The sequence below is a fragment of the Panthera onca genome, chromosome A2 (genome assembly GCF_046562875.1).
Source record: "Panthera onca isolate mPanOnc1 chromosome A2, mPanOnc1 haplotype 2, whole genome shotgun sequence".
NCBI lineage: Eukaryota > Metazoa > Chordata > Mammalia > Carnivora > Felidae > Panthera > Panthera onca.
The window spans coordinates 146,868,635-146,894,935 of NC_138340.1; the positions used below are offsets into that span (position 1 = coordinate 146,868,635).

General features: G+C 41.5%; 1 protein-coding gene and 1 long non-coding RNA gene across 2 annotated transcripts in view; one reads left to right on the top strand and one right to left on the bottom strand.

The window, feature by feature from the left end:
* The window catches only part of MKLN1 (muskelin 1), a 379,442-nt gene that overhangs the window by 71,013 nt on the left and 282,128 nt on the right, over positions 1 to 26,301 (top strand). The gene's annotated exons all lie outside the window — the stretch shown is intronic.
* On the bottom strand, positions 8,807 to 25,111 carry LOC144614689 (uncharacterized). Its single transcript, XR_013552664.2, has 3 exons — positions 24,231 to 25,111; positions 23,404 to 23,560; positions 8,807 to 10,788 (listed from the first exon to the last, which is right to left on the bottom strand). It is a non-coding gene; the product is annotated as an uncharacterized LOC144614689 (long non-coding RNA).

Below are 26,301 nucleotides of genomic sequence, written 5' to 3' on the forward strand. Positions count from 1 at the left end.
TGTGAGATGGACCCTGTGGCATGCTCGGCACTGGGCACGGAGCCTACTTAAGATTCTCTCTCTCTCTCTCTCTCTCTCTCTCTCTCCTTCTGCCCCTCCCCTGTTTGCACTCCCTTTCTCTCTCAAAAGAAAACACACACACACACACACACACACACACACACACACATATATATATATATATTTCCATAATGTTTTCCAGTTTAGAAATCAATGTCATACTGAGTCTCATGTCATATAAAATAACCAGGGTTTATATTTAGCTGGCACATATTAATTTGGCCATTCCAAATGTTTATGGCCAACTGTACATGCTGCTTAATTGGGCATCTATTTTGATTGACCAGTCTCAGTGCTATGCCAGTTATTATATGCCAGATCAAGATCTATTTTTACTGGTTATGCCTCTTCTTCTGAGCATACTAAATATTTCCCTGATCCAAGATTTATTCCTTTAATTTTCTAGCCTTTGATGTTTTTAAAAATGTGTCATTTTTTAATTTCATTCGTTCATTAGTAAACTTACCCCATAAGATTCCTTCTCTTGCATAGGTGAAATAATTTTTATTTATTTGTTTCTTCATACAAAGTAGAGTAAAATTCCCCCTCCCCCACTCCTAAACATACCCCATTAAAGTTGCTTTTTGACAAAGACTTAACTGGGAATTTTCAGACCTGAAGAAAATTTTGCTCCTTTATGTTGCAAAAATCGGAGACACTGTGGTCTCCATTATCTGTGTTAAATTCAGGGAACATTGATTACCCAAATGGCAGATTATCCCCGTTATTTCTATTTAAAATTTTAATGGTAGCTCTCTCCTCCTACTTGTATTTGACTAATGTTAATACAAAATTAGATGCCATTTCCTGACTTACTCACCAACTTACATTGAGAAAATGCAGGTCGAATAGGTGAAAGAAGAAAGCCAATATTTCCTTGGTAACCTACATAATCACAATTGAAGGTAATTGCTTAATCAAAGTACGGATTTTCCATGCAATAATAGCTCTGTTTATCTTGTAAACACTAGAACATTAGACCACCTGATCATTTTTTCTGGGAAAAAAAAAGTGTAAATAAATTTAGTAAATTAAATCACATTTTTCTACAGACATATTCTAATTTACTTAAAAAAATTTTTAATGTTTATTTTTGAGAGAGAGAGAGAGAGAGAGAGACAAAGAGTGCAGGGGAGGGGCAGAGAGAGAGGCAGACATAGAATTCGAAGCAAGCTCCAGGCTCCGAGAGCTGTCAGCACAGAGTCCAGCGTGGGGCTGGAACCCACGAACCATGTGACCCGAGCTGAAGTCAGATGCTTAACCAACTGAGCCATCCAGGTGCCCTGGACATATTCTAATTTAAAGATATAGTTTCATTTTACTTGATTCTTAACTGAGAGTGGCACTTAACCATTCTGTTATTGTTGGCGTTTCATGCATATCAAGCAATAGTTGGGACGCCCATGCCTCTGCTACTTATTTTTACTTTCATTGTACAGAAACAGCAGAACCCACATTCTATGTAAAGAAGTTGAGGCCACACTTCAAAATACTTCTTCCTCCTTCCCTAAATTCATTAAGTGGCCACCTCAGTTTTTGGATGTTTGAAATATCACACTTCATTAACATTCACTAATTAGGCACATTAGAGAAAGGACCAATTTGAATTAGTGAAAACTTTGAATGCTATAATGTTATCAAAAATTCATAGTTTTATCCCTTTGTGGTTCAATATGCCACTCAAGCAGTCTATAGTGAAGTATTTCCAAGAAGGCTACTGCCAGGACTGCTTTAACGATAAGATTCTTCAATATTGTGCACTGTAAGCTTTAAGCAAATGAGTGGGGTGAGGCTACCTAAATATGTTCAGTTCACATTCACTGAGCAGTTACTATATGCTTGGCATCATGCTAGAAAATTTTTGTCCTCTTGAGTTAGCAATTCACTCTGAATTGTCACTCATATTGCCTATGACACTTTATCTCATGCTTTATTTAGTACCTGTCTAAATTTACTCATTTATTCAAAAGATTTCTAACAGCTGTAATGGGTTAGGCACAGGCACAAATTCAAAATGACTGAGGTCTTCGGGTGAAGGTCATTTGCCATGTAGCTCAACACCAATCAGTCAACCAACAAGCCCTTTGTTCTAGGTACTATAGCTCGTTAAGGGTTTCTCAACTTTGGCACTGATGACATTTCAGACGAGGTAGTTCTTTGTTGTGAGGGCTGCCTTGTGCATTGGCAAAAGGTATCTTTTGCTTCCTTTCATGAGAGGACAGTAATACCCCCACTTCTAGTTTGGATAATCAAAAATGTCTCCATGGGGTGCCTAGCTGGCTCAGTCGGTAAGACATACAACTCTTTGATCTTGGGGTCTTGAGTTCGAGCCCCACATTGGGTGCGGAGCCTATTTTAAAAAATAAGTAAAATATATTTTTAAGAAAATGTCTCCGGATACTGCCAAATCTCCCTGAGGTGGGGTGCGGGAAACAAAATTGCCCCTGGCTGAGAACCATTGAGAGTATGTAAGTAAAGAAGAGAGAGTAATTAAAGAAGTCATACCTTCTTCACTAGATTTTAAAGACCTTGGAGGCAGAGATCCAATCTGATTCACCACTCTACGACTCCTTCCCCACCAAGTAAATCTAGTTTCTGGCATGGGAATGCTTCTTGATGAATGTTCTGGAAAGAACAAAATATCTCTGGAGTAAGTACCTATACTATTGTCAGCCCTGCACAGAGCACTTTGTAAATCCAGAAGATGAACAAGGTAATCAGAGTCAATTCTAACAAATTTTTACGATTTGAATAATCACTTCCTATTCAGAGTATATACCCACTTGGCCAAAGGCCTACATTTGTATAGGGCTTTAATGTGTATGAAGCATATTTCACATAATAGCATTTGATCCAGATACAAGGATAATCGCTTTGGCCACCTCTGTTTATAATTTAAGCTCCCAAATCCCAGAGCCATATTCTTGGGCAGGAGTGGGAGGTATTTTGATTTCAGTGGCATTGCCTTTGGTTATTAAGAGAAACTCTTAAGATTGGTTTAATAATGCTAAATTTAAAGTTCAGGATTCTCTTTTGCCATATTAGAAGTAGAATATCCAAAAGGCACTCCAGTGATCTAACTGATTCTGGTTTACTTGGATTCCTGGAAATTGCCAGAGGGCTTTAAGGGAGGAGGGAAATAAAGAGTGAGGAAATTTTCCCTGTGGGCAATTGGGGAAAACAAAAATATTTTTGTGCTGTGGAGACTTCTCAGGAAAGGAGGGTTGGCCAGCAGAGGCATCTGCGCAAGGGGAATTTCCACATTTGGGAAAACATGGTCATAATTAATGACTTAGGAAAGCCAAGAAAAGGACCATGTTGGAAAAATATGATTTTCAATGGCCAAATTATTGTCAACTGATTGGGCCAGAAAATTGGATTGTTTTAGAAAGAGATTTTTATTTGTGAATATTTGCCTACAGGTCCTTCCTTCTGTGGATCTATTAAGTAACCTGCCCTTGCCTGAGGAATCAGCTCTTCATAGCCAGACCACTCTCTCTGTCCCTCCCTCTCCTAAGGGAGTGTTTGTGTTAGACTTCTGGCCCAGACATCAGGCCTTTTGCTTTGAACATGATGCTCTGGACTAGCCAGTGGGGCTATTAGCATCCATTAGAATAGCGATGATTATCCAGGATTCTTGAACAAGAGCGGAAGGATGAGACTGCACGACCCTAATGCGGCCATCATTTACTGAGGACTCCATGTCCTAGGTAGGTCCTGTGCTGAGAACATTGAAAAACTATCCTTACTTAGACATGGGGAAACTGAGGCTCAGGGAATTTAAGTAATTTGCCTATGGTCAAATTGCTTTTAACTACCAAGCTATACTTCCCATCCTGTATATAAAGTCTACCCACTAAAATGGAATGTTCTCACCTTGTATACAACCTCTCACTTACTTTTCATTTCCTTCCTCCTATCTTCCCCAGATCACTTCGTTTAAACTACATCTGGTCTTGGGGCTGTGCTCATGAGAAAACTCCACGGTTACCCACCATTCTGAAGAGGAGAAATCTGGGTTAGCAGGCTCAGCACCATTCATATCTCTGTTTACCCAGGGAATGATTATGTGGTCAGAATGTTCTTGCCCCACTTTTTTGTTTTCTCTTATCTCCATGATCAATTTTATTAAAACAGGGATGATCATCTTATTCTTCTTCTCCCATAATTTTTTCAATTTCAGAATACAGTTTAATGAATTTCAACATATTTGCCAAAATAAAGGCCAAGTTTTTCAGAGAAGGACATTTAGCTAAGGAAAAAAAAAAAATCTTTCTATTTGACAGGTGGGATATCCAGTAAAATACCTATAAATTCAGGACATTGTTTTGTGAAATGAAAAAACTGCAGGTTAAATCATATCCTGCAACAATTCCATGTTTTAAGCTCCTATGACATAAAGTTAGTCCTGTCCTGCAATTGCAATGAATATGAGAAAGCAAACCTAACTAGGATTAAGTCTAACTGTCCCGGATTGAACCTCAGTGGGTGTTATAATTAGTTTAAAAATCATACCATCTTGAAAATAATTTAATATATTTCTTTTCTGATTGCACTTAAACCAGATTAATTAAATCTTATTAATATTTGCCTTCTGAGTGATCCTAGGACCTAGCCAGAAATTATTACCTTTATTTAGGGATGTGAAAACCAAAGGGATGTATTAGTTTTCTACTGCTGTGCAGCAAATTACCACAAACTTAGGGGGTTAGGACTACATCTCGTTTGTTAGCTCACAGTTCTGTAGTTCAGGAGTCTGGGTGGGTTTGGCTGGGTTCTCTGCTTAGGATCCCACAAGGCAGAAATCAAGGTATTAGGCTAGACTCTTATCTGAAGGCTCTGGGGAAGAATCTGCTTCCAAGCTCATTCAGATTGCTGGCAGAACCCAGTTCCTTGTGACTGGAGCACTGAGGTGCCCGTTTTCCTTCTGGCTGTCAGCCGAGAACCAGTCTCTGTTCCTAGAGGCCACACACATTCTTTCTCCCGTGCTCTTCTCTATCTTCAAAGCCGGCACTCACCCTCAAATCTTTTTTTTTATTTTATTATTTTTTAAATTTACATCCAAGTTAGTTAGCATATAGTGCAACAATGATTTCGGGAGTGGATTCCTTATTACCCCTTACCCATTTAGCCCATCCCCCCTCCCACAACCCCTCCAGTAACCCTCTGTTTGTTCTCTATATTTATGAGTCTCTTATGCTTTGTCCCCCTCCCTGTTTTTATATTATTTTTGTTTTCCTTCCCTTATGTTCATCTGTTTTGTCTCCTAAAGTCCTCATATGAATGAAGTCATATGATATTTGTCTTTCTCTGACTAATTTCACTTAGCATAATACCCTCCAGTTCCATCCACGTAGTTGCAAATGGCAAGATTTCATTCTTTTTGATTGCCGAGTAATACTCCATTTTGTGTGTGTGTGTGTGTGTGTGTGTGTGTGTGTGTGTGTATACACCACGTCTTCTTTATCCATTCATCCATCAATGGACATTTGGGCTCTTCCCATACTTTGGCTATTGTGGATAGTGCTGCTATAAACATGGGGGTGCATGTGTCCCTTCAACACAGCATACCTGTATCCCGTGGATAAATACCTAGTAGTGCAATTGCTGGGTCGTAGGGTAGTTCTATTTTTAGTTTTTTGAGGAACCTCTGTACTGTTTTCCAGAGTGGCTGCACCAGCTTGCATTCCCATCACCCTCAAATCTTTCTCACATTCAGAATCTTTTTGACTTCCCTCTTCTGGTACCAACTGAGGAAACTATTCTTTTAAAGGGTTCACCTGATTGACCCAGGCCCATCTGGATAGTCCCCATATCTTAAAGTAAACTGATTTAGGACCGTAACTGCATCTGCAAAATCCCTTCAGAGCAGTATCTAGATTAGTGACTGAACCAGTACCTAGATTAGTATTTGACTGAAGTCCAGGAGATGGGATTCTTGGGAATTATCTTTAGAATCTTGATAACCATAAGGAAATAGAATTACCCAGTTAACCTGAGATAGGGTCTGGAAATACACTCCCGACAGTATTGAATCAAATAATTTAATTATTACTTTATTCCTGTTTTTTAATGTGTTTTTATTTGTTTTTTAATGTTCATTTATTTTTGAGACAGAGAGAGACAGAGCATGAACGAGGGAGGGTCAGAGAGAGAGGGAGACACAGAATCTGAAGCAGGCTCCAGGCTCTGAGCTGCCAGCACAGAGCCCGACGCGGGGCTCGAACTCACGGACTGCGAGATCATGACCTGAGCCGAAGTCGGACGCCCAACCAACTGAGCCACCCAGGCACCCCTTTAATGTGTTTTTAAAGAAATATATGTGTATGGTTTATTTTTTAATGTACGTATTTTGGGGGTGCACATCGCCACCTTTCTTATGGATGTATGATCAAAAATGTTGCCAAGGCTATTTTGGGATATGTTTTGTTTCAGGGGCCTGTGAATGTCCAAGTGTTAAGGTGTAGGTGTGAAGTTAGACATGGGTGTGTTGGGGGGGGGGGGGTTGGTGATGGCAGGTGAAGACAGGCAAGAGGCTGAGATTGTGTTAAGTACAGAGGAACAGTTTATTCTTGTTTATGATGTATTCACAGAAGACCTTTGAGGATGAGAATCATTTTGCTTGCTATTTTCTGTTGACAAGTCCAGAAGTTCAAACACCCCGGGATTCTTTGTGTGTAATTTATGAGCAGTATTGGGGAACGTTTCTAAACATAGGGGCATTTTAGAGTATGCTGGATCTCCATCACCAGAATGCTGTATCCCCAGTGTGAAGAGGTTGAACTTCTCAAAGCTTCTGGTGCACAATTTCCATGTGCTATGGCCCGCCAGATGCACGGGATGTCTGGTATGCAGGCTGAGCCCGTGGGCCCAGCCGGCTGCTGATCCAGAAGCCTGGGCTTACAAAACGTTGCCTCAGGACTGAGAAGGTGTGGAAAGGACTAAAAGGATCATGGAGGGAAATGAATGAAGGCTGCCGATCGACCTCTCCAATTTTAACATTTTACCCAAAGGACAGTCTTACGAAAAGTCTGGTTTTCTGGTGAAGAGAGTACAAACGGTTATAGCCTTTAGGAAGAACATATACAGAAATATGAGAACCTCACAAAAAAGCAGAAAATTTTATATGCTAAATATTTCTCTCTTTGTCCAAGAACATTTTGGTTTTCCCCGTCTTGAAATTCTGGCCAAAAAATGGAGGAAAGGAGGACATCGCCCAAATGTTTCTTTTAAATTGTCCCAGAACTTCAGAAAATGGTCAGAAAATGTAATCACATTATTGGAGCAAAAAGAGAGAATTCAATGGAGAAGGCATTTAGTAACTGCACTGATAGAGCATGAAGACATGCGGCTTGTTAAGCTTTGGAAAGTAGGACACAGGAGGAAAGAGGCTGTGTGGAAGAAATTAGTATTGCTTATTAATTGTGATGTCTTTAAAGCATAACACATTTTACATCCTTCAACTAACAAAGTTATTTTTCTCTGTGAAGGACAACTCTAAGGATGCTGATAATAGTTTACAGATGTTCTTTTATTGCTAAAGTTTCCGCTTAAAAAAAATCTTTCCCCTCGTGTATTCATTCACTCAGAAATATTTGATGAGAACCTGCCATGTGCCTTGATCTAGGTGCTAGGAATACAGCTGTGAACAGAACACACAAGGTCTCTCCTGTCATGGAGCTGATATTCTAGTGTGAAGGAGGTGGGAAATAAATAGTTACATTTCATACATGACACATAAAGTGGTAAATAAGATAATGTTAGACAGTGGTAGGTGCAAACATAAAGAAATGAAATAGAATGAAGTGACGGATGACCAACCAGTTTGCTGTTTTAGATTGGTGGCCAGAGAAGACCTCTCTGAAGAGATGACATTTGAACAGTGATCTAAATGACAAGGAGGGGCTGGTCATGAAAAGATCAGAAATGCATAGCACTCTAGATGGAGAAAACAGGTGGTTCCAAGGTTCCCAAGACGGTAACAAGTTAGCATCAGAGGAAGAGAAAGAAACCCTGCGTGGTTGGAAGTCAGGGGCAAACAGAAAAGTGGAACAAGATAAAGTTGGACCAGTGAGCAGAACCTAGATCTTCTAGGCATGGAAGGTCAGCGTAAGAAATTTGGATTTTAGATGAGATGGGAAGCCGATGGGAGGTTCTAAACAAGGAAGTGATTGTTTCTGTTTCTTTAGGGGGCAGTTGCAGTAATTCAGGTGAACAATGGTAGCTTGAACTAGGATACCAGTGACTAAGGGCAAATAGAGTGGATTAGGGGTACATAGGGGAAGTAGAGTCAACCGAACTGTGTGGTATTTTTTTATGGGGGACATAAGAGAAACAAAGGAATCCAAGCTCTCTCCTCTGTTACTGGCTCAGGCACTGGGCAGATGGTGATGCTATTCAGTGAGACAGGTAGGCTGGGAATAAGAAGTGTGGCAGTCTGTGTCACTTCCCTCTCCAACAGCTGTTCTCTTCCTCCTTGCTAACAGAGCCCTGACTTTGTTGAGGGTGACAATATGTCCAGCTCCAAGTGATGAATCATGATCAGTACAATTCAATTATAATAATCCCATTCTCTTTTGCTAGATACTCAATTTCCCCATCTCCTTTGCAGCCAGGAATGATTCATTTCTGGCTAACGAGACCCAAGAGAAAGGCTTCTGGGGACAAATTTGGCTATCTTGAGCACCATCATGATGCCTGGAGTCACAGCAGCCATCTTGTGACTACAAAATAAAAGACAGGATAATTAAAGGCCAACATGTTAAGGATAGTGACAGGAAAAAAGAGAAACTACCTAGGTCCTTGATGGTGTAGTTGAGCAGCTGAATTAACACCAGAAATAACCTATTTCCAGACATCTCTTTATGAAAAAAGTAAAACTCTATTTAAGCCTCTTGGGGTTGTTTGATTCAAGAAGATTAAGAGAAAGAATCAAGACTTCTCTTTTGGCCGTACTCAGTTTGAGATGCCTATTAGATATCCATGTGGAAGTGACTGTCTAAATTATTCCCTTCAACATTGGAAAAAAAAAACATTTCTAGGTATTTTTATCTTTCCGTATTGCTATAAAACAAGAAAATGTGAAAAAATAATTACAAAAGTGAACGAAGTTGCAATGACCATGAGGGAGTTCAAATTAGAGGCTGACATCAGTACATGAAACTGACTTCCCTAGTACTGGCAGGTTAGCAAGGCTGAAGTTATTAAAACTGGAAAGCCGGGGCAATGAAGAAAGCTCAGTCTGAGGACAAGTTAGGTCTCTGCATTTCCCAGTACTTTCCATCACCTTGGTGGGGAAACACTGTTCTAGACTAGAGTACTATTTCTATTAAGATACCTTCTCACCTACATATCACGGTGTTCATGCATTGCTTTATTTCTTCTTATTCTTCAAATAACCTAATGAAAATTCCCTCGCTAACTTAGCCGGGGAACCTAAAGTAGGCCAAATTGAGCTTTTAGCACAGTTTCTGGTTGCTGATAAAAATCAGTATCTACAAACCCAATTGCACCTATTTCCATTAGAGCTATCACCCAAAACTAGATCACCAGCTTTACAGATTGAAAGATTGCCAGCCCACATATATTTTTTCTCTTAAACACTTTATTGTATGCTGGATGGTTTAGACTCCATCTATAGAAAAGAACAGTATTTTTTTTTTGCCAGCAGCCTATCAGAAATAGCTATTGATTTTGTGTGTGTGGACAAGTAACTGAGTCTGCAAAATTGACTTCTCAAGATAAGTGTCTTGTATTCTGCCCATACCATGAGTCTCTGTTCTCCTGAGGTTAATTGGCTCATCATATTCCATTTCCATGTTCTCTAGTTCCATCACTATGCTTGGGATTTTTGCCCCTACACCTTTCACTTTGTTTTCCCATAATTTATTACAACCCACATTTTTTTAAACAGTTTTGGATCTGCATTAATTTTTAAGTCCCCGGAGGAACATTATGTTCCCAAACATTATGTTCTGCACTCTCATGCTCATACCACTTCGTGTAGTGCCAGACACCTCCTGGGATCTCAAAAAATGTTGTTTCTTTTTAAAAGATAGGTGATTACCATGGGCTGCCCATAAAATGTCTTTCTCAGTTGAGTTACTGAGTTTGTTAGTCTCTCTTCATCGCTATAAAAGCACAGGTGAATGTTGACTGGTCTTACTGGAGTGTTGGGAAAAAATGATGAGAAGCATCAGGAATGGGAAGGGCTTTCTTTCAAAATATGAAATGTTAGGGAGATGATAGTGTCATTCTTACCAAGCAGGCTTCAGCTCAAGTGGAGCTCACTCCACGGATAGATGCTGTTCATCAATATTGAAAAGAATGGCTGTCCAGCAGGATCCCCTTCTGCTGGTGGGATCTACTGCCGACAGAACTTCTTTTCAAAGATTCCAAAGATCTGCTATACCCACAAATTCCGTCTTCTTTCAGCTTCTCAGCTGTATCTAGAACACTTCAATGCTTTTCTACATTGCAGATTTGAACCTCCCTCTGGATTCTTCTAAAGTTGTTTGAAGCAGAGGAATAGGACCATGGACAGAGGAATAGCCTTCCAATCCCTGATGCAGCAGGAAAGTGAACTCTTCCTGCCAAGAATCCCGGAGAGGGGTCTTTAAATGCATAAACTCTTCTTTATTCAAGGGTCACTTTCTCCTTTTCTAATTTCCCTTTGGAGTGGCACGGTTTCTTCTGGAAACATTGGCTCCCTCTACCAACTCTATGCTCCTGAAACACAAAGAGAATACTCACTTCTTGCAGATGCAGCTCTTAAAATACTTTAAAATACTTTCATCATAAAATATTTCAAACAGACAGAAAAATATAGAAAATAGTTTACCAAACATCTGTGTATAAAACACTCAACAGATCTTAATGTCTGCTTATTTGCTTTAGGGGTTTTGTTTGTTTGTTTGCTATAAAAAGTCTTACAAGTAGTTTAAACCCATTATCTACTCCCGATCTCATTCATTTCTCTATTTTCCCTCCTTTCCTCTTTTCTAAAAAGTAATCACTACCTGGAAGTTCCTATAAATCATTCCCATGCATGTTTTTTATACTTTTATATTATATGTATACATTCATAAACAATATATAGTATGCTTTGTATTTGTAAATTGTAAAGGAATACTATATCACCCTGTACATAATATTCTGCAATGCATTTTTAGTCATTGTTACTTAAAAAAAATTTTTTTTAATGTTTATTTATTTTTAAGAGAGAGAGACAGAGCAAGAGCTGGGGAAGGGCAGAAGGAGATAAAGAATCTGAAGCAAGCTCCAGGTTCTGAGCTGTTAGCATAGAGCCCGACGCGGGGTTCAAACTCCTAAACCGTGAGATCATGACCTGAGCTGGAGTTGGATACTCAACTGACCGAGCTACCCAGGTGTCCCTAGTCATCATTTCTTTTTAGATTGATTCACATTGTAACCTGAAGAACTAATTCATTAAATATACCTGTTGTATATTATTCCCTTGTTTGAAATACACAAATTACTTATCCACTTCCTGCATTATGGATGTGTGAATTGTTTTCAGTGTGTTGTTATTTGCTATAATAAACAATACTGCAATTAACATTTAAATACCTATCTCCTGGTGCACACCATGTGACAGTTTTTCTAGGCCACAGGTTCTCAACCTTGGTGTTATTGACATTTTGGACTGAATAACTCTTTGCTGTGGGGTAGGATATTTAGCAGCACTGCTCACCTCTACCCCAAAGGTACCAGTAGCACCCCACCCCCACGCAGGTGTGACAACCGAAATGTCTTCAAATATTGCCAAATATTTCCCAGGAGGCAAAATCACCCTGGTTGAGAACCACTAATCTAGAGAACAGAGAAACTGCTGGGTCTTAGGATTTACATAAATACATATCACCACTTTGCTTTCTAAGTGTCCCATTTCTTCACATCTTACTAATTTTTGGTATTTTTAAATGTTAAAATGTTTGCCTATTTATAGTTACGAAATGGTAACTTTTTATTATTTAATATTGTTTTCCCTTCATTTCTAGTGAGACTGAACATCTTGTATATCTATTGGCCATTAGGATTTCTTTTCTGTGAATTGCTTATTTATATTCTTTGTCAATTTTTCTTTCTAGTTGTTTCTTTTTCTTATTGCTTTGCAGTTCTTTATAATTTTTGAACATGAATATCTCGGTTGTTGTATGTCTGAAAAAATATCTTCTCTCTTTGTTGGTGATATATTTTTATTTTGAGGTAGTAAAATTATTCACCTTTTCCTTGATGATTTTATCCTTTTGTGCTTTATTTAATAAGTTCTTCCTATCACAAGGGTATAAATATAATCTCTTATATTTTTCCTAGAGGTATTAAATTTGACTATTCAAATTTAGGTCTTTAAACCAACTTAAAATCTTGTAATGTGAAATAGAAAAAATATGTATAAATATTCCAACACATATTTATTAACTAACTCATTTTTTAATCCAGGTTTGTTATGCTGCCTCTGGTTTTAAATTTTAGTTACTTGGGGGCGGCAACTGGGTGGCTCAGTCAGTTAAATGTCCAACTCTTGATTTTTGGCTCATGTCATGATCTCACAGTCCGTGGGTTCGAGTCCCTGCTTGGGCTCCACACTGACAGTGCAGAGCCTGCTTGGGATTCTCTCTCTCTCACTCTCTCTCTCTCTCTCTGCCCTTCCCCCACTCAAACATTCTCTCTCAAAATAAATAAATAAACTTAAAAAAAAAAAAAGAAAGAAACCTATGTGGAATTGTGTTAGAGTAGAGATAGGATAGGTAAGTTTTCTTCTCACTTAAAAACGTACAAAAGAAGACGACTTGCCCTTCCTATCTTTGTACAGAGTTGGAGGAGAAAGTGATGGCTGAAACAGTGGCAGCCATCTTGCCACCCTGAGAGGACAAGCTAGAGCCTAGCACACTGAGAATGGCTAGGCAGGGAGATGAAAAGTCCTTAGGTCTCGGAGGTGTCATTGTGCTGCTGAATTAGCCAATACTGAAACCGCCTACCACTGGACATCCTGTGACGTGAAATAATAAACCTGTTATTGTTTAAGCCACTCTAAGTTGTATATTCCCTCACTTGTTGGCAAAGACATTTCCACCTACTATAATTAGTTTTGACCTTTACTGTTTACATGAACTCAGTGACCATTGTTGCGTGTTACCTAATCAGGTTGGGATTTTAAAAATTGGGTTTGCACTGAAATCAAACATTAACTTTAGAAGAAATGTCTTCTTCATTTTAATGAATATTCCAATTCATGAGTATGCTATATGTCTCCATGTATTAAATCTCAGTTAATTTGTTCCATAAAAAATTACTATACATGGGGTGCCTGGGTGGCTCAGTCAGTTAAATGTCGTACTTTGACTCAGGTCATAACCTCACGGTTTTTGAGTTTAAGCCCACGTCGAGCTCTATGCTGACAGCTCAGAGCCTGGAGCCTGCTTCAGATTCTGTGTCTCCCTCTCTCTCTGCCCCTCCCCTGCTTGTGCTCTGTCCCTCTCTCTCAAAAATAAATAAACATTAAAAAAAAATTTTTTTTAATTTCTATACATAATGTCAACATTGTATTTATAGATAAAAATCCACATCTGTATTACATTTATTCCTAGGTACTTCATCGCTTATTGCTATTAAAACTATTAAAACTGGTTTCTTAAATATCATGGGTGATAAATACTGAGATATAGGATTGCAACTGAATTGTATTTCTTCATCTTATACCCTGCAGCTTTGCTGAGTTGTCTTTGTAGTTCTAACATTTTTTCAGTATGGTCTGTTTGATCCTCCTTATAGACAATCATATTACCCAGGTAAAGAGAGCTTGTCTTTTCTTTTCCCATACTGTGGTAATAGAGATGTCACAGAGGCAGTCATGAGGGCTCTGTGCCCTTCCTTGTCTTCCTGCCAGACCATTCCCTCACATAAGGCCCATCTTCAGGCAGTGGCGAGGATTTTTTTTTAGCCTCTTTAATAAGCGACTTTGTGTTGGGGGGGGGCGGTTCTCAGTCTAGCCCCTGTTTTGGGGTGGGTTTTTTTTTTTGGTTGTTGTTATTGTTTTAAAGTGTATTTATTTATTTATTTTTGAGAGAGAGAAAGAATGCAAGTGCATGAGTTCACATGAGCAGGGGAGGGGCAGAGAGAGAGGAAGAGAGAGAGAATCCTGAGCAGGCTTTGCACTGTCAGCACAGAGTCTGACACAGGGCTTGATCCCATGAATCCCGAGATCATGACCTGAGCAGAAATCAAAAGCAGGTTACTCAACTGACTGAGCCACCCAGATGCCCCTAGCCCCTGTTTTGAAACTACCATTAGATGGGGCGCCTGGGTGGTTCAGTCCATTGGGCATCCGACTTTGGCTCAGGTCATGATCTCGCATCTTGTGAGTTCGGGCCCTGCTCTGGGCTCTGTGCTGACCGCTCGGAGCCTCGAGCCTGCTTCGGGTTCTGTGTCTCCCTGTCTCCGTCCCTTCCCAGCCAACACTCTGTGTATCTCTTTCTCTCTTTCTCTCAAAACTAAATAAAACATTAAAAATTTAAAAAAGAAAGAAAGAAAGAAACTACCATTGGTAGTTTCCAACAGAAAACCTGGTTCTGGCTGGTTGCGGTTCTGGCTCCCACACACTTTCCTCACTTTTAGTCTCCCTAACCCTGTAGAGATTCCATTCCAGCCTCCTCTGCCTCAGATCTGGAGCCCAACAGGCCCATGTCTTCAGTCTCATTTATTGCTCTCCATTCTTAGTTCCTAGAAGATTTTATCTTTTGGGCCAACTGTTTCTTTTAACCTTTCTCTTTTATATTTTATTTTATGGGTTTACTTATTTATTTTTCAATATTTTTTTTAATGTTTATTTATTTTTGAGAGAGAGAGAGACAGAGCATGAACAGGGGAGGGACAGAGAGAGAGGGAGGCACAGAATCCGAAGCGGGCTCCAGGCTCTGAGCTGGCAGCACAGAGCCCAAAGCAGGGCTTGAACTCATGGACCCTGAGATCATGACCTGAGCTGAAGTCAGACGCTCAACCGACTGAGCCACCCAGGCGCCCTTCTCTTTTATATTTTAAAGACCATTCTTTGTGTTCAGAGCTGAGAAAGTCCCTCCAAGGTTAATGTACAATAATGCTTCCTTGACCAGAAATCATGATTCCAAATGTCTATTTTGTAAAGAATTACAGAACTAGCTTCTACCCCTGCTGATACCACACGTAGCAATTATTATCAAATATAATACTACCCAGAATTTTCAGTGTCCTTCACCCCCTCATGCTTTGTGAATGCTACAGTGTCTGTGTTCCTCAACTGAGTATGGGAAATGGGGATAAATACTATTTTCTGCACCTGAGAAAACTGAGGTTTCTTGCTTAATTGTGGCCAAGAAGAACCAGACAGAATTGCAAGACTGTGAGTTTCTCCAAAGGGAGGGCTGTGCCTTGTTCATCTTGTACCTCAGACAGAATGACGCTCAATGAAAGTTGTTGAGCTGAGCAAACTCAACCCTAGGCCCATGCCTAGCTTTAATCCACAGGATGTCTCATGATTTGAGGAGACTCCTTAATATCTAGGCAATGCTGACTTAAAAAGGGAGGAAAGGAAGGACAAGAATCAGAGCAACAAGAGCTGATTTTAAGCAAAGTGAATGAAAAGGAATTGTCAATGGCATTTCATCTAGAAAGTGAATTTTGATTGAGATTTAGGTTTTTATACTAACCTCCTTGTATAAACTAGCTTAGTATGTAAATATAATCAAAATAGCATTCATTAAAATTGCAAAACTTATTTATTAAAATATGTAAAACAGCCAGCTGCAGCAGTAGTGATTAAGAAGTATAAAAATAAATTATTTTGCCAACAAGTATTTATTGCGTTCCTACTACGTGCCAGCATTGTATAGGGAGTTGGAATACAAAGATAAATGACACAGTCCTCGTACAGCTAGCCACATAGTTAGGCCAAGTGATGGGCAAATAGATAATCCAAATACGATGGGATAAGCTCCCTAAAAGAGGGTTAGTTCAGGGGCACCTGGGTGGCTCAGCCAGCCAAGCGTCCCACTTCGGCTCAGGTCATGATCTCACGGTTCATGGTTCGAGCCCCACATTGGTCTCAGTGCTGACACCTCAGGGCCTGGAGCCTGCTTCGGTTTGTGTCTCCCTCTCTCTCTGCCCCTCCCCTGCTCATGCTCTGTCTGTCTCTCTCCCAAAAATGAATAAAGATTAAAAAAAATTTTTTTAAAAAGAGCATTAGTTCAAAGAGATATTTGCACACCTGTGTTCACAGTGGCATTATCCACAGTAGCCCGGAAGTAGAAGCAACCCAAACGTCCATCAACAGATGAGTGAATAAACAAAATGTGTCATGTGCATACAGTGGATTATTCCGGTTTAAAAAGCAACAAAATTCTGATACATGCTCTAACATGGAACTTTGAGGATATACTGAGCGAAATAAGCCAGTTACAAAAACACAAATACTATATGATTCCACTTACATGATGTACCTAGAATAGTCAAATTAATAAAAACAGAAAGTAAAATGGTGGTGACTCCGACCTTGGGGTGAGGGGTAGTTGGCGGGGGGGGGGGGCGGGATTGCAGGGAGGGAGTTCTTTAATGAGCATTGAGTTCAGTTTTTCAAGATGGAAACATTCTAGAGATTGGATGCACAACAGTGTAAATAGGGTTAACACTATTGAACTTTGCACTTAACAATGGTTAAGGTAGTTGGGGCACCTGGGTAGCTCAGTCGGTTGAGCGTCCAACTTCCGCTCAGGTCATGATCTCATGGTCTGTGAGTTCCAGTCCTGCATCAGACTCTCTGCTGTTAGCGAGGACCCTGCTTTGGATCCTCTGTCTCCCCCATCCCCCACCTCCCGTACCTCCTCTGCTCTGCTCGTGCTCTCTCTCTCAAAAATAAACACACACTTAAAAAATTGTTAAGGTGGTAAATTTTATGTTACGTGCAATTTACTACATTTTTGTTTAAAGTCTAAAAAAGTATTAGCTTCATGAGGGTAGGGGCCTGTTTTGTATGCTCTTAAATTTCTAGCATCTAACAGAACGCCTGTTGCATAGTAGGCTCTTAAATATTTGACCTTCCTCTGGCTTCTCCTCCCCATCCAACATCCTACGCAACACGGCAAAGGCCAGGTCCTCTGTGAGCCAATTCAGCAAACAAAGGCACTTCTCTCCTTAGGGCCCCGAAGGGGAAGAATTTCAAATATTTGTGATTTGATATTTGTCCTGGTCACACCAACCATTCTTTACTTCTCAATTATGCTTATCTGAGCTCTTTGGCATTTAAATTTCCTAAAGATAGATACTGTTTCTACATCCCAAAACAGAATTGTGATGGACTTTGTTAAGAAAAAAAAACAAACAAAAAAACAAAAACGTGGAAAGATGTCTGTGAAATGAAATCATTATTAGGCCAATGTACAAACCGGCTCTGGAGCCTCCCTTGCAGGGCACGGGAGGAAGGATGAGGTAATTAGCATATATTTGTAGAGTTCTGCTGCCTGTTCCCCCCCCTTCACTGGCCCCATCTGATTCCAGTTGCTTAGTTTATTCTTTTGTGTTTGGTTTTTTTTTCACTTGGTCAAAAATAGAGAGACCCAAAAAAAAAAAAAAAGTTTCCTTGAACTTATTGGAGCTTTTCTTTTTTCCTCATGTATTTGGTTTCCCATTTGCCATGATCCTTCTTCCTGCCACCTGCTTCTTTCTCTGTTTTTCCTACCTTTCCCAATGAGGGCTTTTCCCTGTGTTCTATAACCCTGGCTTTGTGCCTGGTACCCATGAAGGACAGGTGAGTGTGGTATTTAGTTACAGCACAAACATGGAGCCTGCCCGAGGGCCTGAGGGATTTGCATCAAGGAACTTCCCGTTTCTGGCCCGGGCACCGGACAGCGCTCCCTGTTGGTGCTGACTTTACCCCGGCCCCGGGCATGCATGTTGCGAGGCTTCAAGCGTAGAACAGAAGTGCCATGGCTAACGCTGGAAAAGAAGCCCGGAGGAGAAAGGCTTCAGGGTTATCTTTCTTCTGTCTCCTCAAGCTAGTAGGGTGGAAAAAAGTGCAGACCAGAGTCACCCCAGACCTTCTTGGAGACAGGGTCAATCATAGAACCAAGCGAGGTTTCCAGGCCTGGAGGGTTGATCATGTTACTTTTAAAATGCGATCGTTACAGGCGCTTGAGTGGCTCAGTCGGTTAAGCGTCCGACTTCGGCTCAGGTCATGATCTCGCGGTCTGTGAGTTCGAGCCCCGCTTTGGGCTCTGTGCTGACAGCTCAGAACCTGCAGCCTGCTTCGGATTCTGTGTCTCCCTTTCTCTCTGCCTCTCCCCAACTCACACTGTTTCTCTCTCTCTCTCTCAAAAATAAACATTTAAAAAAAAAATCTGAGGAGCGCCTGGGTGGCTCAGTCGGTTGAGCGTCCGACTTCGGCTCAGGTCACGATCTCACGGTTCGTGAGTTCAAGCCCCGTGTCGGGCTCTAGGCTGATGGCTCAGAGCCTGGAGCCTGCTTCCGATTCTGTGTCTCCCTCTCTCTCTGCCCCTCCCCCGTTCATGCTCTGTCTCTCTCTGTCCCAAAAATAAATAAACGTTAAAAAAAATAATAAAAAATTAAAAAAAAATAAAAAATTTAAAAAAACCCTGAAAATGCAATGTTTAAATAGCTGTTGCTGTGATAGACACTATTTGAAGTGCTTTTCAATATTAACTCATTTAACCCTTTAAATATTAACTTATTTAAGCCCCCCAACAACCCTGTGAACTGGGAACTGCTATTGCCTGAATTTTATGGATGAGGAAACTGAGGCTCAGAGAGGTTAAGCGATTTGCTCAAGGTCCCAAAGCTAATAAGTGGTAGCATCAGGATCTGAATCCAGACGGCCTGGTTCCTGAATCCATGCTTTGAGCCACCATATAGGTAACATACCCTCGCTTTTTGAAAGTATACATTACACCACTTCCCTCTTACAGAAGACCCACATTAGTACTTGTTTTTGCTAACCAAAAGAAATCCGAAGAGGATTTTTGCTTTTACGCAGAAAAGCCCAGCAGGTTCAGCGTTTGTTTTGCGCGGAGCTCGACCAGAGGCAGTGCACGCCCTGAGCAGCGTGAGTGGCCCCGCCAAGCTCCTTCCCCACCAACTACACCCAGCGTCTCCGCATCGAGCCACCAGAGCTGTGAACTGGGTCTGGGAGCATCTGCGTTTTATCTCAATTTATTTTGTGCACCTGTTAGCAAGATGTGTCCTGAGGTATCAGGAAAAGCCTAAGAGGGGTTATTTCTTATAAATTGATGGTAATAGCTTCTCTGCTTTATGCCATTTCAGCTTATGAAAGGATTTGTAGGAATGCTCCACTTTTGTATTGTGGGGGGCACCTGCACTATACTGCCTCTCTGGTTTATGTCCAGTCTCCCAGGATTTCCTTTGGAGATGTCATGACCGATTTTATAGAATATCTTCTCCCCGGTATAACACCCTCTGGTAGGAGCTGGGCAATGTGTGTATCCCTCTGAAATTTCTGCGCAGATCTTGGGATACCTGCCAGCAATCACGTGTTCACAGGCTCCATCCTGCAGGAGACATAAGAACCAGACCTCCTCCCTTTCCTCTGGAGATCAGGGCATAAGAAAGCAATCTGCACTCATACAAACTTTAAGAAAGAAAAATTTTAGCCTATGTTTACTAAAGATAAAATGTCATGGGGCACCTAGGTGGCTCAGTCGGTTAAGTGTCCAACTCTTGATTTTGGCTCAGGTCATGATCTCACAGTTGGTGGGATCGAGCCCCATGTCGGGCTCTGTGCCGGCAGCGTGGAGCTTGCTTGGGATTCTCTCTCTGTCCCTCCCCTGCTTACATGGGTGCACGCGCTCATGCACACACTCTCTCCCAAAATAAATAAATAAACTTAAAAAATAAATGTCATACTATGTCACACCTTGTATGAAGTGCTTACCTCCCAACCCCCATAAGCGATGATATTACCCTGGGATCTGTCCCCAGTTGGGGTGAGTTCTCGGGGAGCTGTCCCCACCTTCTCTACCCAGACCCTCGTGAACAGCATCATGAATTTTTTAGATGGTTGGCTGGACTTGGGAGTGACGTTCAGAGCTATAGCACAGATCTTCTGGTGAGTGTAACAAACTGGTCTGGAGAGAAGCCCATGACTTTGGCCTCTTTGCCCTGGAAGACCATGCTGTGGCCCTGAATATCTGCAGATCCTCTGACCTCCCCTATCTCCCTCTGGCTGTGCCCCAAACGGCTTTCCCTGGTAAAAGCTGGATTCGCAGAGAAGGAAGCTTCACAGGAAGTTAGCATGACTTTGGCTTTCTGCTGTCCTCATGAACTCTGACCTATGTTGAAGGACGGGGTCTCATTGTTGCACAGAGAGAGACTTGTCTCTGGCCTCTTCCATGACTACTACGAGCTTCCCACCCATAGATCCAGGGCCTCTGCCCATTCTCCATCTCCAAAATGTGTGTCTTGAATCTTCCTCCTATTGAGCCCTAGTTCTAATCTGACTGGACCTGGCTAGAAAGTGAATCCCTATTAACAAATTAGCTGGTAACATCTGAGGCAGGGGCTCTCCTCTACATATTGCATTTGTATCTTAATAGGAATACTCAAAACCAAAAAGTTAAAAAAAAAAAAAGATTGAGTATCTAGGGGTGGAATGTCAGACTCCTTTACACAGAGATCTGGGGGGCTGGTGTCCCGTAGGTCTCCCCACGTTTGTATATGCACCTAAAACTGGCCCTCATGTCAATATCAGGTCCACGGACATCCTCAAATCCAGAATAAAAACATTTACTTTGCAGCAACAACTATCTCTCTTTGAGTGTGTTCTTAGGATTCTCCAGATCCTAGGACCCAGAACAGGGCATGCGAGGGAATTCAGCTTATTGGCAATTGGAGCACAGTCCTTTGTCAAGTGGGGTATTTCCTCTGACATCACTGGACTGCTTGTCAGCTCCAGAGTAGGTCTTTGCCAGGAAAACCTGAATTGAAGAGGAGGCTTGGCCTTGGGGAAGCGAGCCTGTGTCCTGGTGGGCTGGGTGCCTCTATCAGAGGCACTGACTCCCTGAGGGGAGGGAATCCAAGAGGGAAACAAAAAAAGGTGTAAACAGTCGAGCTAAAGCAGCTGGCTCTGCCTGGGTGGCACTTTTGAACTGGTGGAACAGTGACAGCCCCAGTCCCGCCTATACCATCAGAAGCTGTGGGTCTTCTGTGCCCACCCTGCCTGTCTTCTCCCACCCACTCCTTCCCCCTTCCCTCCCTGTTCCCATGAAGACCAACCTAGGTGACACCTGTTTGCAAAACCTTTGTACTTCTTCTTTGATCCCTTTCCTCAAAATATTCTCAACCTTCCCTCCTCCAGTGCCAGACTGTTGGCATCTGTCTCCCGTCTTGCGCAGCCTGCGATCCCTGGCTAACCATGGTTTTATAATTGTCTCTGGTTAAAGTTTAAATAGATGGGTTTCAGCCCGAGAGAAAAGTGTAAACAAGCCCTTTCTGCAGTCCTTCAGAACTGCTGACTTCCAGTGCTTTCGAATTCTGTGCTACGATATTCATTCAGCTCCGCCCTAACCAAAGAACTGAGAGCCACCACTGGGCTTTCTGAGATGTGAGAGCCACTCTGAAACCTTTGAGAGGCTTTTAGATAATCTGCACTTTTCTTTTAACTCAATTAAGCCATCAGGATCCAATTCCTACTCTAGGATGTGTGTCTGGTGTATCAGAGAGAGAACGGTGAAGCAATCTTCATTGGCTGGCCGCTGAAGAAAGGAAGGAAGTGAAAGGAATTGTCATTTCCTTGCTGGAATTTTTTTTCGGGGGGGGGGGGAGAGGGAGGGAGGAGGGGATTGTATGTGTTGCCCCAGGTTTTTGAGTTGATGAGGCTGTCTTAGGAATCATGAGAATGGGATTGTTCTTGGCCCGTGTGGAAGAAAGAGGGTGGCTCGGGTTTGAGCTGATGATTCAGGCATATATCCACTTAATTTGGTGTGTTTCTTCAGAAGTAAGCAGGCCATTGTTTTGAGTCTTGGTTAAGAATATTGATTTTCTATATTTTTCAATTTTGTGTACTTTGTGTACTTGTGATCTGGTGTCAGGATGAATTCAGCAATACTTTTGGATGTTTTTGTCAAGGATTTGATTGGAACCTTGCCTTCCCCCTACTCAAAAACCTTCAATAATTCCCCATTTCAGTTTCAGGCTCCTATTCAGAGCCTTCCATGGCCTGGCTCCAACCCACCTTCACCTTCCACTATTCCAACCATGCACTGACTTCCCTGAACTTTCCACCCAGCTCCTGTAACATGTTCCCTCACTCTGCAGTGTCCCCAAACCTTCTGTGCCTTCTCCCCACCTCCTCAGAGTCTTCTCAAAATGACACCTTCTGGTGTTCTGTGAACTTTCCCTGCTCTCCTTGCACAACCAAGCCAATCACTCCTTCCCTCAGTTCTGACTGTCCCCTTCACAGCAGCCCTTATTTCATCATCTATTGTTCAGCCTGTATTGGGTACCAGCTTCCTACACCAGCTACTTAGCTCCTTGAGTAGAGAACAGTCCATTGCAACCTCCCTTACTGCCCTGCCTTATAGGTGGCTCATTGTCAGTGTTCAAAAATATTCAAACTTTGGGGAGCCTGGGTAGCTCAGTGGGTTAAGCATCCGACTCTTGGTTTCAGCTCAGGTCATAATCTCATGGTTCGTGGGTTTGAGCCCCACATTGGGCTTGTCACTGGCAATGCAGAGCCTGCTTAGGATTCTCTCTCTCCTTCTCGTTCTTCCCCTCTCCAACTCATGCTCTCTCAAACTAAATATATATATATATATATATAGATAGATAGATAGATAGATAGATATATAAATATATTCAATCTTTATTTTTCAACCTCTCTGAAAACTTGATGTCGATATTGTTAAAACAGCTCTTGAGAGGACCCAAGAGCAGTGAAGAAAGGACTCTGGGGCCAGACAGATTTGAGTTTGAATCTAAGCTCGGTTGAGTATTAGTACCAAGATGGCTTCCTTTCCAAGCCTCATTGTCTTCATTTGTAAGATGAAGACAGTAAGGTCTCTTTATGGGTTTTTGGGAGAATCAAAATGAGATAATGCAAGTTATGAACCTAACACAGTCTGTCTTATCCTTACCATCCCTTGATGCTGAAACATTTTAAATGTTGAAACATCTTACTCTGGGACATGAATTGCATCAATCAATTTAATAGATATGCGCCACATTTTCCTGTTGCTAATACAATGTTCCTTGATACAACAGTTTCCTCTCACTCCCGCTTGTGAGTTTTTCAAAGTCTTATCTGGTAAGCAGGATCGGACTTACCTATTTATTGGTTACCTGAAGAAATCCCAGTGATGGGGAAGATGACCAGGCAGCTGCTCTGTTTTTTGCTGAGTTATTTTCACATGTTTGGGGGCGGGGTGGGGGGGGGGGGGGCATCCTCACACCATCACAGTGGGCTCTTCATTTCCAATGTTAACTTCAAAGAGGAGAAAAGACACCTGTTAGGACACTATTCTCTTTCCCCCTCCACCAAAAGTCAATTGCTACTTTGACCCATGGGAGGGGAGCAGTGAATTCCATTCATCCATCCAACATTTATTGAGCACCTGTTATGTGCCAAGATGCTAAGACACTAAGATACTAAGATGAATCAGCCAAGGTGCACGCCTTTAAAAGTTTGGATCTAACGTGGGGTTGGGGGGGGGGGGGGGGAGGGGAGATAAGCACCTAAATGAAATAACGATGTTACAGGTATAGAAGGCCCAGGCAGCCTATCAGGAAAAGCTTCAGAAAGAGATTATTATGCTTGAGCTGAGTCTTGAAATATCAGTACGTGGTTGTCAACAATGCGGGCAACACGCTTCGGGTGGAGGAACCCCAAGTCTGGTTCCTTCCCCTCTGATGGCTTCAAATAGCCTGAAGTATCTGGCTCCACCGTCTTGACACAGTTCAGCGGTCTTCTCCTCAGTCCAGGTGACTTAAATCCTTCTCTGGCAGCAGCAGCAGCAGCACGATCAGCGCTGGTTCCAGAGAAGGAACATTAGAGGCTCTGCAGCCGCTTCTGCTGCCAGGGTCGGAAAACAGCTGGAGTCCTCTGAGCTCCCCGGGGGAGGGTGGAGGAGCTGAGCACGCATGTGCGCGCATACCTGGGTCTGCGCGGGCCTGCGGAGGAGAGCGTCTGGGGGGTGCGGGCAGTGTCCGTTTGGGTAGCCGGCTACGTATTTATCTGCAGGTGTTGCCACAGGAAACAGAAGTGGATGTTCAGAAAACAAAGCGACAGCTCGGGCTCTCCTGGTCCAGCTGAAAGACTGCACAGAGAAGGGGGGAGGTTGAAACAACCTCGACCAAAACAGAGTGAAACAGAGAAGGAAGTTGCATCAGAGGAGGAAGAATGCCAGTGTCACGCTGAAGAGCCACAAATGTCACAAAACAAAAATAAAATGTGTGACTCTCAGTCTATCTAGTCGAACACTATGAAAACATTGTCTTCTTTAGAGAATTATTAAGATTACTGAAATAGTAGTGTAGCAAACGTGGAGAACGGCCGGAAAACACAAACAAAAGATTGTTACGATTTTTTTAAAGTTACGTACATCGTATTTTATTTATTTGGATTAGCAATTATAACTTTGTCTTCTACCTCCATATTCAAGGTTTTTTTTTTTTCCCTCCAGCACTTAAAAAATATTAAAAGTGAGTTCTGAGATTGACTTATTGAAGAACACTTTAAAAGTCTCGTTATTAGCACAAATTGGGAAATTTTAATAAAGATACTCTAATAATAGTGAGGTGATTACAGATGTCAGAGCAAGAAATATAGATCCCAAGGATGTTAAGTTTTGTTGTCTTTCTTTCTTTCTTTCTTTCTTTCTTTCTTTCTTTTCTTTTCTTTTCTTTTCTTTCTTTCTTTTTCTTCTTTCTTTCCTTTTCTTTCTTTCTTTCCTTCTTTTCTTTTTAAGTAATCTCTACCCCCAACATGGGGCTCAAACTCAGGACCCTGAGATCAAGAGTCATTTTCTCTTATTGGGTGTTGTATGTAAGCCAATTTGACAATAAATTATATTCAGAAAAGAAAAGAAAAGAAAAAAACAGGTTAAAAAACAAAAGAGTCACTTCCTCTCAAATGAGCTAGCCAGGCGCCCCTCAGGGATGTTAAGTTTTTTCATTTCACTTCACATGGAAATGTTAGTGTCTTTACCAAAAAGGAATAAAAGACTAGTCTCCCTTTTGATCACATTCTTGTAACTACAAAAATGAAGACTTTAGGTGAGGGGGTTTTACTAAAAGTATAACATTTGGGGCACCTGGGTGACTCAGTGGGTTAAGCATCCGACTTTGGCTCAGGTCATGATCTCACAGTTCATGAGTTCAAGCCCCATGTCAGGCTCCATGCTGACAGCTCAGAGCCTGGCGTCTGCTTCCGATTCTGTGTCTCCCTCTTTCTCTGCTCCTCCCCTGCTCACTCTGTCTCTCTCTCAAAAATAAATGAACATTAAAAAAAAAAAAGTTAGTATAACACTGGAATATGCATGGTACCAGGTCTCATATGAGTCTTTTGACTTTACTACTTTACAAATACAGTCACAGGAATTGGCTTTCCACCTCCTTCTTAGAATTCAAATGATTAACTGATTTGCCAGTTTTACAAATGGCTAAAAGTATAATGAGTTTGGGGCAGTGAATTAGAGAAGTTTTGTGTGCTTTGGTAAAAGTGTAAAACGGTAGTTCCCAATTGAACACATTATTGGTCCATATGCTAGTTTACCAGGTAAGTAGTGAATGGGCTTGGGGTAGACAGAGGGGAGAGGCAACAATTAGGGAGAGAATCCCCCGGTAATGGAGAAGGGGAGCAAGTAAGTCTGATGCTCACTGTTTGTGTAGGGTAGGCTCTCAGTAAATAACTGTGGAAGGAACGAAGGAGGGGAGGAAGGGAGGGAGGGAGGAAGGAAGTGAATTATTGAATGGTAAGTACAAAGAAAGTGGAATACATGCCTAATTCACAATGAAGCTTAAATTCTGCTTCATGACAGGGTCATAACATAGTATTTCCCTCTGCTATACCTGCCTTGGCGACATTTAAAGATGTATAAGTTTCAGAAGTTACGAGACCCTTAAAAAAGGAAACATATAAAAATTAGATTTGGAGGAAATGGAAATCTATGCAAATCTAAATTTTTAGATTTTTCTGAAGATATTTTTACAAGTCTAAATTCAGTG